Source organism: Chelonia mydas, chromosome 5 (assembly GCF_015237465.2).
Source record: "Chelonia mydas isolate rCheMyd1 chromosome 5, rCheMyd1.pri.v2, whole genome shotgun sequence".
Taxonomy (NCBI): Eukaryota; Metazoa; Chordata; order Testudines; family Cheloniidae; genus Chelonia; species Chelonia mydas.
The window spans coordinates 51,717,518-51,733,722 of NC_051245.2; the positions used below are offsets into that span (position 1 = coordinate 51,717,518).

The 16,205-nt window shown below is 44.6% G+C and overlaps 1 protein-coding gene across 7 annotated transcripts in view; it reads left to right on the forward strand.

Moving 5' to 3' along the window:
- Positions 1–16,205, forward strand: part of XRCC4 (X-ray repair cross complementing 4) — a 275,050-nt gene that overhangs the window by 590 nt on the left and 258,255 nt on the right. The window lies entirely within an intron of this gene.

Here is a 16,205-nt window from a genome sequence, read left to right on the forward strand (position 1 = left end):
GTAGGGAAGTGAGGCGCGCACTGGGCGGCAGGGGCTGGGTACTGTCCGCGGGACGGGGAGGCCGGGCCGTCTTTCCGCCTGAGCCTGCGGGCAGGCGGCCCCGGGCCCTGCTGTTGGGCTGGCCAACGAGTTGCGGGTCGCGTCCTGCTCGGGTCGTAGCGCTGGCGGCGCCCCCCGGGGCAGCGGAGAAACTGCGAAGCAACCGACTCACTGCGTTCACCCCGCCGCCTTGGTCTGGCGGGGCGGGGGCATATAACTGAAGCAGGGGAAGGGCAGGGGCCTCCCAGGGGCTATCAGAGCTGTGGGGTAATGGGCACCTTTTCCTCCACCAGCGACGGGGGGATTTCTGGGGGTGGGAGCGGAGTGCCGGGGCCTTACCTCTCTGACCCCGCCTGAGCAGGGTCTAGGGGTAGCAGCGTGGGGGTAATTCCAGAACCAATGCTTGGGTTGTGGGGCAGTGGCTGGGACGCTGTGCCCCGCTCTAGCAGGCGTGTGCGTGGTAGCATTTCAAGCCTTGGTAGGATGGTTTTTTCTTCCTTATGCTCTAGACTGGTCCATCTATGCATCGGCATAGATCAGGGGTGTGAAATACAGTAACTCCTCGCTTAACGTTGTTTTCAGCTTACATCCCTACTCAATTACAGAACACGGTCCATTTAAAGTTGTGCAATGCTTCGCTATAACGTTGTGTGCTGCATGCTTTGTCCACAGCTGGCAGCCCCCCATCAGCTCCCCTACACACACCCCCCACAGCGCCTCCTGCCCGCCTGCAGACCCCACAGATCAGCGCCTTCCCCCGCCTCCTGTCCGCAGCAATCAGCTGGCTTGCAATGTTCAGGAGGGAAGGGGGGAGGAGCAAGGACTCCATGCACAAACCAGCTGATTGCTGCGGGGAGGGGGGAGGAGCGAGGACATAGCCTGCAGAGTAAAGGGGGAGGGGGGGCTTGGAGGGAAGGGGTGGAGTGGGCGGGCCGAGGGTTGAGCCCCCCCCCATGCTTGCAGAGTAAGGGAAGTGCTGCTGCGCAACCTGCTTCTCCTAGCTTACAGCACATTTAGCTTCCTTGCCTGCCTTACTGTCCCCAGTGCCAGTGGGCTGTGCCTGTGTGGGGTAAGGCAGGGGCACCTCCCAACTATAGTACTGTACTGTATGGCAAAAAAAATTTCCCTGGAACCTAACCCCAACCATTTACATTCATTCTTATGGGGAAATTGGATGTGCTTAACATCGTTTCACTTAAAGTCGCATTTTGCAGGAACATAACTACAATGTTAAGTGAGGAGTTACTGTGTCCACATCCTTGAATGACATTGCTATGCTGACCTAGCCCCTGGGGTAGACAGTGCTAGGTTGATAGAATTCTTTTGCCTCTCTGGGAGATGGATTAACTACAGCAATGGGAGAACCACTCCTGTCAGCATAAGTAGTGTCTACACTGAAGCACCACAGTTGGTAGCCCTGCTCCGTTCATTGGCTCAGATGTCTGCTTTTACGTTAACGGTATGAATGCACTTGGTGTACATGCATCAGACTTGGCCTCCTTTTGCCCTCTTAGGATAAAAGCTGCTGGGATGAAGAATGAATCTCTCCTTTTTATTGTCACTGAGTACCTGTAAATGAAGAGTTTTTCTTGCTGTTCAATGCTGGGCAAATTGTTTCTAAAGTTAACAAGCAAAGATTCATATATACAGATGCAGGTCTTTACTGGCAAATGATATTCCATTTAATTTAACAGCTGTAAACTACCATTGTAATGGAATATTTGTCATCTTTTTATCCTCATCTGTAAGAATATATATCACCAGCTCCCATTCTCTAAATAAATTATCTGCTTTTTTTTTCATACATGAGAGACCTATCCTAGAACATCTTGTTGTTGTTTCACTTCAAACTGAACAAGCTATAGATACAAAATCCAAGAACTGTAATTGGGAATCATGCGATTAAAACCCCACCTGTCTCTTTGAAAAAGTAGGGGCAGCTCTAATACATTTTTTTGAGCGTTTCTGATTTAAAGGATGCATCTGATTTTCCCTTGACTTGTTTTCTAATTCATAGTAGAACTGCTTGGTATCCTGTAGTAGACAAGGGAACCTGTAAAGATTTAATTTATCATGCTTTGTGCCATGACCATGATACGGTACTTAAAATATTTTCTAGTATTTGTGAACCCTTGCATGGTTACTTCTTGTTGTGTGAAGTGCATAAAGTGAAATAATTTCTTTATAACCGTGACTCAGAAATGGAGAACTTCAGTGCTGAGGTAACGTCATCTTCTACTTGTTTTATGTAGGGTATGTCTACACTTCCCAAATTACAGTGTGGCCGGAGCTCTCCTGGCGATAAAAAATAAATTCCCTGAACGAGGGGTGGTAGCTTTATTGCCGGGAGCACAGCTCCCGGCAATAAAGCGCTGTCTATACTGGCACTTTTCAGTGCTAAAACTTTTGTCGTTCGGGGGGTGTTTTTTCACACCCCTGAACGGCTAAAGTTTAAGTGCTGAAGATGGCATTGTAGACACAGCCTTAGTGAATTCATCAACAGTGGGACTTATAGTTTTATTGTAAAATGTGATAAAGCAAGGAATTGTTTTAATGAAGCACAAAAAAGAAGGATATTTTAACAACTGGTTTGGTTTTGCAGGTATATTTAGAATGATCCTCATTGTTCACTGCTGGAAGCACATGCGACAGCAGAGTAGACTTAGAAAGAAAAAAAGAGGTAGAATCATCGATCAGTCTCCCCTGCTCAGGTCTTACTGCGGCTCCTGTGCGATTGCTCATTTCGTTATCTTCCTTTCTTTTATGGAAATGCTACCTTGGTGTGGGTTTTTAAGTTTATGTGCCAGACTTGAGGTCAACTTGGAAATGCTTGAATAAAGATAATATTTGTGTGTGTCAGGGCTACAACACGTTTTCTCACAACTAACTATTAAAAGGCACGCATTAATTAAAACCTCTTAATTTTTTAATTGCTCAGTGTGCTGTTTTAGGTTGTTGGCTCCCTGAAATCATTACATGCATTAGGAAGCCTGTTAGATTATGAAATCCATAGTAACTCTTTCATCCGGCACCTGATTTTGAAGAGGGTGTACATCTACCTCCAGGGTCTTTGTAGTGGACAGGATTTAATTTGCTGCCTCACCATGAAACTGATGTGGTGTGTATTTGTTTTGTAAGCAGGTAGCTTTGATCCTCTGAGGAATTTCAGTAAGACAAGACTATATGTGTGAATGTCAATTTTGGTGGAAGAGCTTCATCATGAATATTCTATTTACATTAAGGTAACTGGATGTTGCTGTCACCACTGATCTGTTTTCTGAAAGTTTATTAAAGAACTGAACATCATTTTCCCACTTTCAAGTTTGCTGGTGCTTAAATAATTTTAAAAGCACCAGTTCAAGAATGATAGTCTTGATTTGGGGCCTCTCTTTTTTAAGGTTCATACTTCAAGTGCTGGACTTCTTAATGGCGTCAGTCTAAAGACGGTGGGAGTCTTTATGCAATACAGAATCTTGTGACAGTGTTCTTCTATCACTGGAAAAAAATGAAGAATAATTCCACCCCACCTGGATATCAGTTGATTTCCTCTGAAGTGTTGCTTTAGGAAGTCAGAACATGGCAATATAATAAAGGATACACTTATAAAAACTTACTTCTGTAATAAATCTAGACAGTCTTCTATTCAAACCAAACATTTATGGGCCAGTGAAACAAACGTATTCAGCAGCTTTTACATTTAAACAAATAAGTTGCCCTTACAGTGCAATCTCCCCCCCCCCCCCCCCCCCAAAGAACAACTTGGCTTTCAGTGGCAATTCACTATAACCAAAATTGCAATGCTTTGAAATGATTTGGAACTTTTTTCAACATCACTAAACACAGAATTTCACTTTTAAGAGATAATCACTACTGCATATAGCTTAGAGTCTATAGGAAAAGTAGAATATTGTCTTCAGTTTAATTGGAAATTGCAGAGGAAATGTAGGTTGTAAATACCTAAACTGGAATTTGACTAGAATATTAGGCTTAACATCTCTGCTCTTGTAGATAAAGTGCCATGGGATCATTAATAACCCTGGATGCTGAGGATTTCAGTAATATCTCATTTGAAAACTGGCATCTCCAACAGCACAGTGCCCCTTAGGTTGGTGCTATGGTATAGGTTCAGTGCAGATTTGAAGAGTGCCACTTATGAACTACCAACACCACATCCTGCAGTAGTTTTCCTCAAAGTTTTCCCATCCAAATATTCACTGTGTCTAGCTTAGGGTGGAGACATCTGGTGAGATTGCAGTCTTTGATCCAAATGCAGGCATAAAAGATACCAGTTGCCTGTTTTTTTTTTTTTTTTTTTAAAGAGTGAAATAAACCAGTTTTAATGAGTAGTGTTTGGTTTCTGTTTTGTAATAAAAAAAATAAGCAACAGAAACTCTTCTGTTAGTTGTACTGTCAAATACAGCTGAAAGTGAAGGGCTTGTTCTGTGTTCCATTTGAATTGTTTAAGCGATAGAGCATATCAATGAATTTGCTGAAAAGTGTCTATAGAATAAGGTTTTAGGTTGCCGTAAAATGCACACACAATCCTGAGTAATGCATGTCAAGTTGTACGTGATGTAGTTTTTTTTAGCTCCTGGCATTTTCTTCTTCTTTCATAAAGGTTAACAGGATCTTGAGAGGGAGAAGAGCTGTTTTAGATTTAAAACAGATTATGACCAGGAGTCATGTGTGTAACATTGATTTCCCCCTTCCTCCGTTAAACTGCTTATTTCGTAGAATGACAAGGTGGATGAGGTAATATCTTTTGTTGGACTAACTTCTGTTGGTGAGAGAGACAAGCTTACACAGAGCTCTTCTTCAGGTCTGAGAAACGTAATCAGTGTGTTCCACATTGTATTTAGCTGTGATAGATTGTTTAGCGTAAATAGTTGACACATTTCAAGAGACCATTCAAGGTGAAGTGTCATGTTTTGTAGAATGACAGATCACAAGGCCCATGCAAATCAACACCCAGTGTCAGTAGCATGGTATTCTATGAATGACATAAATAGCTGGTGTACCTGTCTCAGATAGGGTTTTGATGAGAATGTTAAAGGCACAATGGAGATTGTGATGGCTGGATGTGCTAGTGACCGTCAGTGGCCAGCAGGTGGGACCACACGTGGCATCATTTCTTCATGAGAGTTTAATAGTGAGGTCGCAACAGTTAAGGACATCACAGATGGTGTCAGAAGAGGGCAGCTGTGCTGAGGTCTGTCATAAGGTTTACTGCAAAAACAGCTAGGTGTTTCCTACCTAGCTTGGTCAACAAATTGTTGAATTCAGGACAGCTCGAAGAACAAAAATTTGCAATGACATATGGCAAGTACGTTGATATACCATAAGAGAGAGATGCAGACAATAGCTATGCATTATTATCACAGCAGTGCAGCAATATGTATTGCAGTTTTGACTCTTGGGCACAATACAATACCTCAGCATATAGAGGGGCACAGAACTATATGTCAAAGAATGTTGCAATGACATGTTTAAGGGCTGTATGAATGATGCTGTTTGGAACAGCAGATGCCATATGCCTTACAACATTAGGTAGGCCTTTTCCCAATAGAAAATGCTATTCAAATATGTCTGAGACTTTCTAGCACATGTGCACACAGGTAGTAGCCAGATATGCTATACATCAGTTTGTGCAGTTTCCAAAGGGATATGATATATAGTATATATGCTTCTAGTGCACCCATGGTAGTATTTCGGTACCAGGCATAAAGTCTCAAAGGGCTGGATTTCTCAGCTGTTTAGGTGCCTAAAAATGAAGATAGGCGCCCAGTGAGATTCTGAAAATGTCACAGGTACCTGTGCTATCTTTAGACGTTTAAATACCTTGAAACATCTGGCCTGAAGGCATTATATTGCTTCAGACCTCATAATTTGAACAAAGCACCTAGACTGTTGGACATTGTTTAACAGAGGATTGTACAAGAGTGATGACTTACCTATCCTCTGTTTGTCAGAGGGTGGAGATGGATTTCAGGAGGGAGATCACTAGATCATTACCTGTTAGGTTCACTCCCTCTGGGGCACCTGGCATTGGCCACTGTCGGTACACAGGATACTGGGCTGGATGGACCTTTGGTCTGACCCAGTATGGCCTTTCTTATGTTCTCTTAAATGAACAACCTTGACCATTGCATTTCATTTTGTTCCATTGTATCCACTACTGTGCTATATCTGTGTATCCATGATGTGAGCCTCACTGGATCATACATCATTCTGTCCGGATGCCTTCTTATAGCACACACGTGTTTCTGTGCCATTTGGATGTGACTGACTTTTGATGGTTTTATTTGCATCTGTTCTGGGTGGCAGATTCTAAGTAAGACATTAATTAAAATGTACTCCTTAACCTATATTTTGTGGGTATTGAATCTCATAAGACTAATCTGTCAAACTAGTAAAGAAATTTCAATTTAAATTACTTTCCTTGAGGGATTTTTCTGGCATGTGGGAAATAGATGCCAGATCTTGCTATTGGCCAATGAGAGTTTTGCATGAATAAGGGGAACAAGATTTAGCCAGATTCAGGGATGTCCTACTTCTGGAAAGGTAGGTAAAATCAGCTAAATTTATGCACAAATTCTATCTTGAGCTGGTATGAATATCTCTGTGGGTAATAAGGTTCAGTTGACTTCCTCAGCAGTACATCTGGCAAAGAATGGACCATGGTAGTTGTAGTTACTAGGAAAAAGATAGAAGAATAAAATAAAGCACATAAATAAAGACTAATCATGCCCTAGACTATATCCCACTACACAACTAGGTTAGAAGGCTATTTCTAAAATAGACAAAAATGGTATCACAAGCCATATATTTAAACAGCTTCAGCATGCTCTTTGAAGTCCAGTGCAGACCATCCCAAAGAGCATCATTCTAGAAGAAAAAAAAATAGAGTAAAGCAATTTAGCAGAAAGGCACATTACTTTTTGAAAACTCTGAATATTTTGTTACATTATCTTTCAAATTGTTTTTGCCTTTTAGGAAAAAGGTTAAAATTATCTGAAAAGGTAGAAAATTTTGCACTAAAAAAGTTCTGTTCCTTACTCTGATACTGACTTTTGTGGCCTTGTGCAAGTTACTTAGCTTCTCCCCACTCCCTACCCCATCCCCCAACTCTGCAATTGAGACAATATGTAGTTTTGTAAAGTGTTTTTTTGGGTTCCTTGGAGGAAAGGCCCTGTGTGTGCAAAGATTATTCCTAGAATTAAATGTTAAAGCTATTACTATGATATAGGCCTTTTTTCCCTCTGTCGTAAGTGAGATACTACTGGATTATTTGTGACAGCAAATTGATGTGAGTTTAGGAGACATTCAAAAGAGAATTATTAAAAAGTTACTGTAGTTTGCTAATATAACGCAATAGGTTTTAAGGAATATTAACTCAATATGAGGAGACAACTTCTGACTTACACAATAAAGTATTTTCATCAAATGAATAAGCAGAGACCACCAAGGTTACTCCCTTCAGAGACATCCTAGTAACCTTACAAAAGATTGTTTGATAAAAGGTACTGAGGGATTGAAAGTTTTGGGAATTATATCATTGGAATAATACAAACAATCCTACATCTGCTACACAGACTTGTAGATGAGTTTTCAGTCTAGCACTGTGTGAATGGGTGTCCTCAAACAGACCAGATGGATAGATCAGAGATGGGAGGGAGGGGGAAGTCTGATCTTTAGCTGTAATTGGTTCACTCACACAATGACAGTGGAAATGATAACTTTGCATAAGGACAAAAATTTAGCCAAATCATTTGTTTATATCAGAAGAAAAAAATTAATGCAAGAGTAAAGTGAGGCTGTCTATCCTATCACAAGCTGCATTTGTTTTTACAAATAAGGCAAATAATTATGAAAGGGATTGTTTGTTTATATGTCTACAAAAGGATCTTACAGGCCACTGTTTTCAATATAGTAACTGGACAGGATAGAGGGAGCACAGGCGTTTCTAAATGCAGTCAGCTGTGTTCAGCTTATGGAGGAAGTTTTTCAGTGAATCTTTCGTCAGGTTTTTGTATCTGGACAAATTAAAACAGTTTAGAAAGTTGCTAGCAGCAAATTATATTGTGTGGATTTATATTAAATTTCACCACATGAAAATTAATCTTGAAATAAAAGTAATATAGGGAGTATTACTTAAAATGCCCATGGATGCAATGAGGACTGTCTGGGCTGAAGCATTAATTTCAATGAGAGACATGGATGCACATCAGAGAGCAAAATTTGTCACTTGCTTCTCCTTTCTCCCTCCCCCCCACTCCCAATATCATCAACAGTTTTTTCACTGGAGTACCACTAGGATAGATGGCAAAGAGAATTCTCAAGACAGGAGACTCAGTTTTGGTAGCCTCTTGAACACACCTTTAGAGAGAACAAGAGAGCTTGTTTTCCCTTATCCTTAGTCAAGAAAATACATTTCTTCACACACAGGTAAAAAAATATATATTTTAAATTTAGGAAATACCTTTCTTAGATCTTGTCTACACTAAGGATTTCATTATCACCAACCGCAAGTATTATAAAAGCATGACCCAGCTTCCAAATCATTTGATTGAATCATTTGATTCAAATCATCATTGATTTTTGAGCCTTTATTTTACACTTGAGTCATATCTTCCAGCTTTTCTCTGCAAACATGATGGCTATAAACTTACTTTTTTTGGGTAAATGCAAACTGAGCTGCTCGTATAATCAGAGGACTCAAGGAGCTGCTGCTTTAAATACCATGAGACTAGTGATAAAATCTTGACAACTGGCAATACTGGATTTTTTCCTCGGACTTTTCCACCATGGCTTACAACATACATTATTTTAGTTGGAGTTTTATCATGATTTCGTCTGCTTGATGCAAACCAAATAAAAGTCGATTTTTAGCTTTACATGAACATGCTTAACAATGCAGTGGGCGATGCATAACGCTAGGAGCTATATAGTATTAATAACATTTGAAACTTCATGGTAGGGTAGTAACTGCAAACTAAACAGGAATTGATTGCACAGATTGAAAAATTGTTTTTTCTGCGTATGGTATATTTAGTGCTTAAGTGAGGAGTACACTGAAAATTAAGGACCCAGTCTTGAAAACACTGAGGCCTTGTCTAGGCTATGATTTAAGGTGTGACGTTAGCACGTTAGTTAACTAACCCAATAATGTCACACCTTATCCTAGCCTAGATGAAGCATTACATGGTCTTTACCATGAATGTTCCCATTGAAGAGAATGACTCTGCTTGCTCAAGAATGGGCCCTAATACTGTTAAAAAGTGAAGATTGCTGACAATAAAGCAATATAGGTGGTAGCAATTAAACAGAATTTTTTAAAGGGATTATAGCATCTATGTGGTAATAGAGTCCCTGGTTCAGGTTTAAAATTAGTTTAGTTTCAAACATTCCATGGTTGGTCGCTATTTTGAATTATTTTACTTTCTTGATAAAATGCTTAGAAGGCCTGACCAGGTTCAGAGCTCTGCTGCATAGACTTTGTACAGATATACAGATATGTTCCCTGCCCTACAGAGTTTACAGTCCAAGGCTCCAGTTCTGCAGATGTTTAACTGCATGCAGTATGAAAAGTTCAGTTGAAAACAATGGGGCTATTCACGGTGTCTAAAGTTAAGCATATGCATAAGGTTTGCAGGATCAGGGCCTAAAATAACCTCTTGTGTTTACGTCTCAAATTACATAAGATAATGTGTTTTTTCCCTCCCGTAGTGCATGGCTGTGAGGGGAGTAGGAGTAAGTGTGTAACTACTATTTTTTAATTAAAATGCATGTTTTCACGTTAATAAAATTTTTCCAAGAACCTTCCAACCTCTCTCTTTCCTTGGGTAACTGGCAAAGTGTTCAAGAGCCAAATACCAGATATTAAATCCTATACCAGAGTATTAACCATCTTGTTTCCTATCTATTGGTTTAACTCAACTCACTATCTTAAATGACACACACACTCTCTTGTCTTCTTTAGATATCTTTATGTTGCTCTTGAGCCTTTTCAGGTTGTCCTTGTAACACGTTGACTTACCGAACTGGACTCTTAAAGTAGTTAACATTCAAAGGATTAGTACTTACTTTTTTTGCTTTTATGGGATAGACTTTCTGGTCTTTGAATAACCCAAGTGTTTCAGACCTCACCTGTAAACAAGACAGATTAACAGTTGTGTTATTACAAATTCATTAACTTAAAATCAGAAACACAGCTGAAGAATATTGAATGATCACCAAAGCTAGGTTAGTTACTGACTTGTAACCCAAATGTAAACATAAAATCAATATTATAGAAGTTTATCCCTTTTCATACTTAATAGTATCATTAGTTAGAGCAGTGGAAAAATAGGCTACGTTGTCTTTCTGTAGTTTTATCTTTTTTACAGAATCTAAGCTTTCCTTCACTTTTTTAAAATACCCATTCCTAATAATTACTTGTTGTGGAAAGAGTCTTTTGTACATGAGATTTTTGCTAGGTTAATATAATACAATGTAATGGAAAAAGTCTCTCCATAAAAACTGTAACAGCAGGAAAAGTATGAAGTAGATCACCTATTCAGTTCAGTCAGGTGTTAAAGTCTAGCTAATTCTATTTAAAGTCTAGCTAGGACCATTTAAATGTACAGCAGTCTGAGAAAATAAACCTGAGTAGAAGAATTTTAAAAAACCAAACACATCCTTCACTGCTGTTAGATCATACCCCATTCCATCTTTATTCTCTGTCTCTTGTCTTGCTTTCTCACCCTCCCCCAGACTTTTCTTTCTTCCATACATTCTCAGGTATGTCTGTACAACAAAGGTGTGATTGTAAACAGAAAGGCATACCTACACTGCTTTAAATCTATCCAGCATGGGTAATGAGTAATGAAGAGGCGGCGGCAGAGGGTTCTGCTCAGCTAGTAATCCTAGTACAAGCCTGCCAGAGACCCTTGGTATGAACTTGGATTGCTAGCCTGTGCTGAAGTCATTAGCTAGATTAAAGATAGCATGGGTATACCTACTCACACTACAATCACACTTTTGTTTTATTGTATAGATATACCCATAGTCCTTTGTCTCATCTCCCCCCAGACTAAGGACTTGGCTACATTAGTTTTTGCACTAGCGTAGCTACACCGTGCAAACTCTAGTGTAGATTCACTGCTTCACGGTATTTAAAAGAAAAAAAGAAAACAACCACCAAAAAACTTACACCAGTCTGTCTAGATGACAAACATTGTTTTAAAACCAGGGTCAGCTGCACCATCGCAAGTCAATTTTTAGTGTGTACACTAGGGGTTTGCACCGGTGTAGCTATGCCAGTGTGCAAAACCCAATGCAGACAAGGCCTTACACACGGGCTTCCTTTTTTCCACCTGTGCCTTGGCACAATTGAGTGCTTATTTCTGATGAGAGGAGATGAGAAGTGTTGTAATTTACTAGTGCCTCTGGTGACTCAGCAGTGGTAGCCTTGCAAGTTCTGTTTAAGGGCTTGCCTACGTAGAACTGTTCAGGCCACACTACTTCTGAAAGAGAACATTTACACAGGGTGTATGCTTTTAATTACTTGTCTTAATTTCACAGCTTTAGTTAGTTGCTGTATAGACGAGCCCTAAGAATAGGTATAGCAGTTACATCTTAGAGAAATCTGTATGGTTGGTTGTGGTGCAGTTATTTTTAGAAACCAATCCTGCATTAATAAATGCAGTTGACCGCATCAGTCAATCATCTGACTGCATCTTATCTGCTGTCTATGGTTTATAATCATGCAAGAAACAAAATCATTTCATGGTGTCAAAACATTACTGTGCTCAGGCTGGGTCACTGTACATCGTGGTGATGTAGTTGAACTGCTTGTAGGCTCATAACTTTCAGGACAGCCCAGAGTCTGACTCCAATTGTATCTGATTATACGCAGGTTAGGGGCAGCTTTTGAAGTCTTATCTGGAGGTGGGATTAGGGTTGCCAGGCATCCAGTTTTTGACTGGAACGCCTGGTTGAAAAGGGACCCAGGTTGCTCTGGTCAACACCACTGACCAGGCTGTTACAAGTGTGGTCGGCGGTGCAGCAGGGCTAAGGCAGTCTCCCTGCCTGTCCTGGCTCTGCGTAGCTCCCAGAAGTGGCTGTCACATCCCTGTGGCCTCTAGGCGCAGTGGCGATCAGGGAAGCTTCGGCTCCACAGCTCCTATTGGCGAGGAACTGTGGACACAGAGCTGCCTGGCCGCCCTTGCGCCTAGCAGACAGACATGTCGGCCACTACTGGGAGTTGTGCAGAGCCAGGGCAGGCAGGGAGCCTGCATTAGCCCCGCTGTGACGCCGACTGGCAACCCCCTGAGGTAAGCGCTGCTTGACTGGAGCCCGCACCCCGAACCCACTCCTGCACCCCAACCTCTGGCCCCAGGTTGGAACCCCCTCCTGCACCCTAACTCAGCTCCCAGAGCTTGCCCCCCCAGCCGGCCCTCACTCCCTCCCAACCCCTGCCCCAGCTCTGAGCCCGCTCCCGCACTCCGAACCTCTCAGCTCCAGCCTGGAGCCCTCTCCTGCACTGTTTAACCTCTCATCCCCTACCCTACCCCACCCCAGAGCCTGCACCCCCAGCTGGAGCCCTCATCCCCTCCTGAACCCCAACCCCTGGCCCCAGCCCAGTGAAAGTTTAGGGGTCAGGGGGAGAGCGAGTGACTGGGGGGGGGGGGGATGGAGTGAGTGGGGGGGGGCCTCAGAGAAGGGGTGGAGCCTCGGGCAGGAGGTGGGGCAAGGATGTTTGGTTTTGTGCATAAAAAGTTGGCAACCGTAGGTGGGATTACCAGAAGGCCTTGCTGGTAGGGAAAGGGCTAGGACATAGCACCAGGCCTGTTGAAACTGTTCCCCTTAGACCCACGTGCACTCAGCACTGCAGCGTGCTGACAGCTTTACCGGCTCAGGCCTTGTCTACACCACGGTTTTGTCAGCAAAATAGCGGAGATGTACACACTGCAATGCTCCTTTTGTCGGCAAAATTGACAAGAGGCATAAAGCTTTTTGTGGCAAAGTTAAAACAACAAAGTGTCAGTGTAGATGCTGCTGTTCATTATGTCGCTATAACAGGCCTTCCCCAGTATCCCACAATGCCTGCTGTGAGTGCTCTGCTCACTGTTTTGAACTTTGCTGCCCTGCAGGCACAGGCATGTTACACAGGCATGCACCCCTCCCCTTTCAGAGCTCTTGGAAGTTCTGACAACTGAGTATGTCACTCCACTCTGGCAGCAAAATGCAAATCATTAAGGTGGAATCCTGCTTTCTGGCACTCAGGCTGCTGCTGCGAGGCGGGGACTGCTGTGATGTGCAGAGACAGGAAGGGAAGCGGGGGCTGATGTTGGGGTTGGTGGCCCTCTCAGCACCGGATTAACTTTTTGTGAGCCCAGTGCCAATCATATTTGTGGGCCCACATTGGAGAAGTAGGGCATGTGATGGGGGGCGGTCCGCAGAGCCAGGAGCCGGTTGGAGGCAATGAGGCAGATCGCAGGCCCAGCACAAGGGCACTGTTTACAAACCCACAACTGCTAGATGCACACTGGCCCGCCCAGCCCTGCGCTACCAGCATGCCTCTTCCACACTGCCCCCTGTCCAGTGCCCTGCCCTTATGCCCAGCACACGCTCACCCAAAGATTTCCCACAGATCCCCATGCCCAATGCCCCCAGACCTGCTTAGCCCAGCACCCCCTGCCCAGAGATCCCTCCCGCTGACCTCCCACCACAACTGCATAGCACCCTGCACACCATACCCTCTGCCCAGCTCCCCCACCCACAGATCCCTTACTGTTCAGCACCCCCTTCACAGTCTCACCATCACAGCTGTACAGCGCCCCATATTTCTGAGGGAATTCTGCATCAAATTCTGTGCATAGTATTTTAAAATTCTGCAATTTTCTGTTTTTACAATAAATAAATGTGGAAGCTCCACCATGGCAGTGGGGAGCACTGGCTGAATGGAGGTGGGAGAATACCCTTCAGCCTCCTCTCCTCTTCCCCCCTCCGCCCCCCACTCCGGGACAGGGACTTGGCAGTGAGGCTGAACCTGACCCTGACACAGCACAAGGGCCATGCCTGCCACAGAAACACCCTGGGGTCCTGCCCCTTTTGCGCCAGGCACACCAGATGTGGGCAGGGAGGCTTAGTCTGGCAGCAGGATCCAAGCGCAGAGGGACTTAGTGTGTGGGGATCCAGATGGGGGCAAGAGGATCTGTGTTGGGCAGTCTGGTTGCAGACAGCTCAGTGGGGGATCTGGATGCACAGGGAGGTTCCAGGTGCAGGGGCAATGGGAGTCTGCAGGGGGGACCACGTGAAAGTGATTGGAGCTCAGCGGGGAGGGGGTCTGGGTACAAGGGAGGTGGGGTTCATTTTGGTGGGGGTCCAGGTGTAGGTGGTTGGGGCTCAGTGAGGAGTGTGTCTGGGGTGGCTCGTTGGGGTGGTACAGATGCAGGGGAGGTGGGGCTTGTGAGGGTTTGATAGGCCTGCTTAACAGGGGAGCCCCAGCTGCTGCCAAGGGGATCCACATGCTGGGCCCCCACTTCCCCCGTGCCCCCGCTTTCCCCTTCCCATGTCCCTTCCCCATTCCATGTCCCTTCCCCACCACTCCATCTCCTCCCCATCCCAACCTCTTCCTTCCCCACTGCCTCTTTCCCCCTGCCTCTGCTTCCCCCATCCCCCTTCCCCATCCCATGCCTCTTTCCCACCACTCCATCTTCTCCCCAGGCTTGGGGGGCAAGGGGGAACCACCCCCCAGCACGAGCCAATGGAGCAGGCTGGGGCTGGGTCGCCTGGCGATTGCAGGGCGGTCCCGATCCCGCACTCATGGGGTGGCGGGAATTGGAGTGACCCGGCCCCAGCCTGCTTCGCTCTGCTCCCCCAGCTCCTAGCCTTGGGACTGGGGGGCAATGGGGAACTGCCCCCCAGCAGTCACTGGCCGTGCGGAGCGGGCTGGGCCGGGCCACTCCACTTTGTACCACCTGGTGAGTATAGGGAGCGCCCGACCCCTCCTGCAGTCGCCCGGGATGTTGCTCAGGGGAAGGGGTGGAGTGGGGGTGGGGATGGGGATGGGGCGGAGCCTGGGTGGGAAGAAGCAGGGTGGGGGAGGAGCAGGGGCGGGGGCAGCTTTTCTGGCTGGTTCAGCCGGCTGGGGGATCGAGCTGGCCTTCTGACTCTGGGCTTGGCGCCATGGTAAACCTGGTACTGGGCCCTCCCTCCCCCTGCCTCAGGACTGGTTGCTTCCGACTGCTGTGTGAACTTAAAGAGACAGCATGCCAACACACTCACTCTTCCCCAACACCAACACTTCCCTAACACACACTGTCTCTCACATACACACTCACCACCCCCCACATTCCCTGTCACACACTCTCCCCCACACACTTCAGTGGAAAAGCAGCTGGCAATCTAGTAGGATGCCCATGGAATGATGGGATTGAGAAACCTGCATCATGTGACACTACCTGCTGCATGAGGCATTGCAAACCCTTCCCAAAGCACCCTGCAGCCAGTTGCACAGTGGAATAGCTGCTAGTGTGGATGCGCTCTGCTGACACAAGGAGCACAGTGACAGGTTTCGGAGTAGCAGCCGTGTTAGTCTGTATCCACAAAAAGAACAGGAGTAGTTGTGGCACCTTAGAGACGAACACATTTATTTGAGCGGTTTCAGAGTAACAGCCATGTTAGTCTGTATTCGCAAAAAGAAAAGGAGTACTTGGAGACAACCAATTTATTTGAGCATAAGCTTTCGTGAGCTACAGCTCACTTCATCGGATGCATACTGTGGAAAGTGTAGAAGATCTTTTTATATACACACAAAGCATGAAAAAATACCTCCTCTCTCCCCACTCTCCTGCTGGTAATAGCTTATCTAAAGTGATCACTCTCCTTACAATGTGTTTGATAATCAAGGTGGGCCATTTCCAGCACAAGGTCCAGTCCAGGGTTTAACAAGAACGTCTGAGGAGGAAGGGGGGGGTAGGAAAAAACAAGGGGAAATAGGTTACCTTGCATAATGACTTAGCCACTCCCAGTCTCTATTCAAGCCTAAGTTAATTGTATCCAATTTGCAAATGAATTCCAATTCAACAGTTTCTCGCTGGAGTCTGGATTTGAAGTTTTTTTGTTGTAATATAGCAACTTTCATGTCTGTAATCGCGTGACCAGAGAGATTGAAGTGTTCT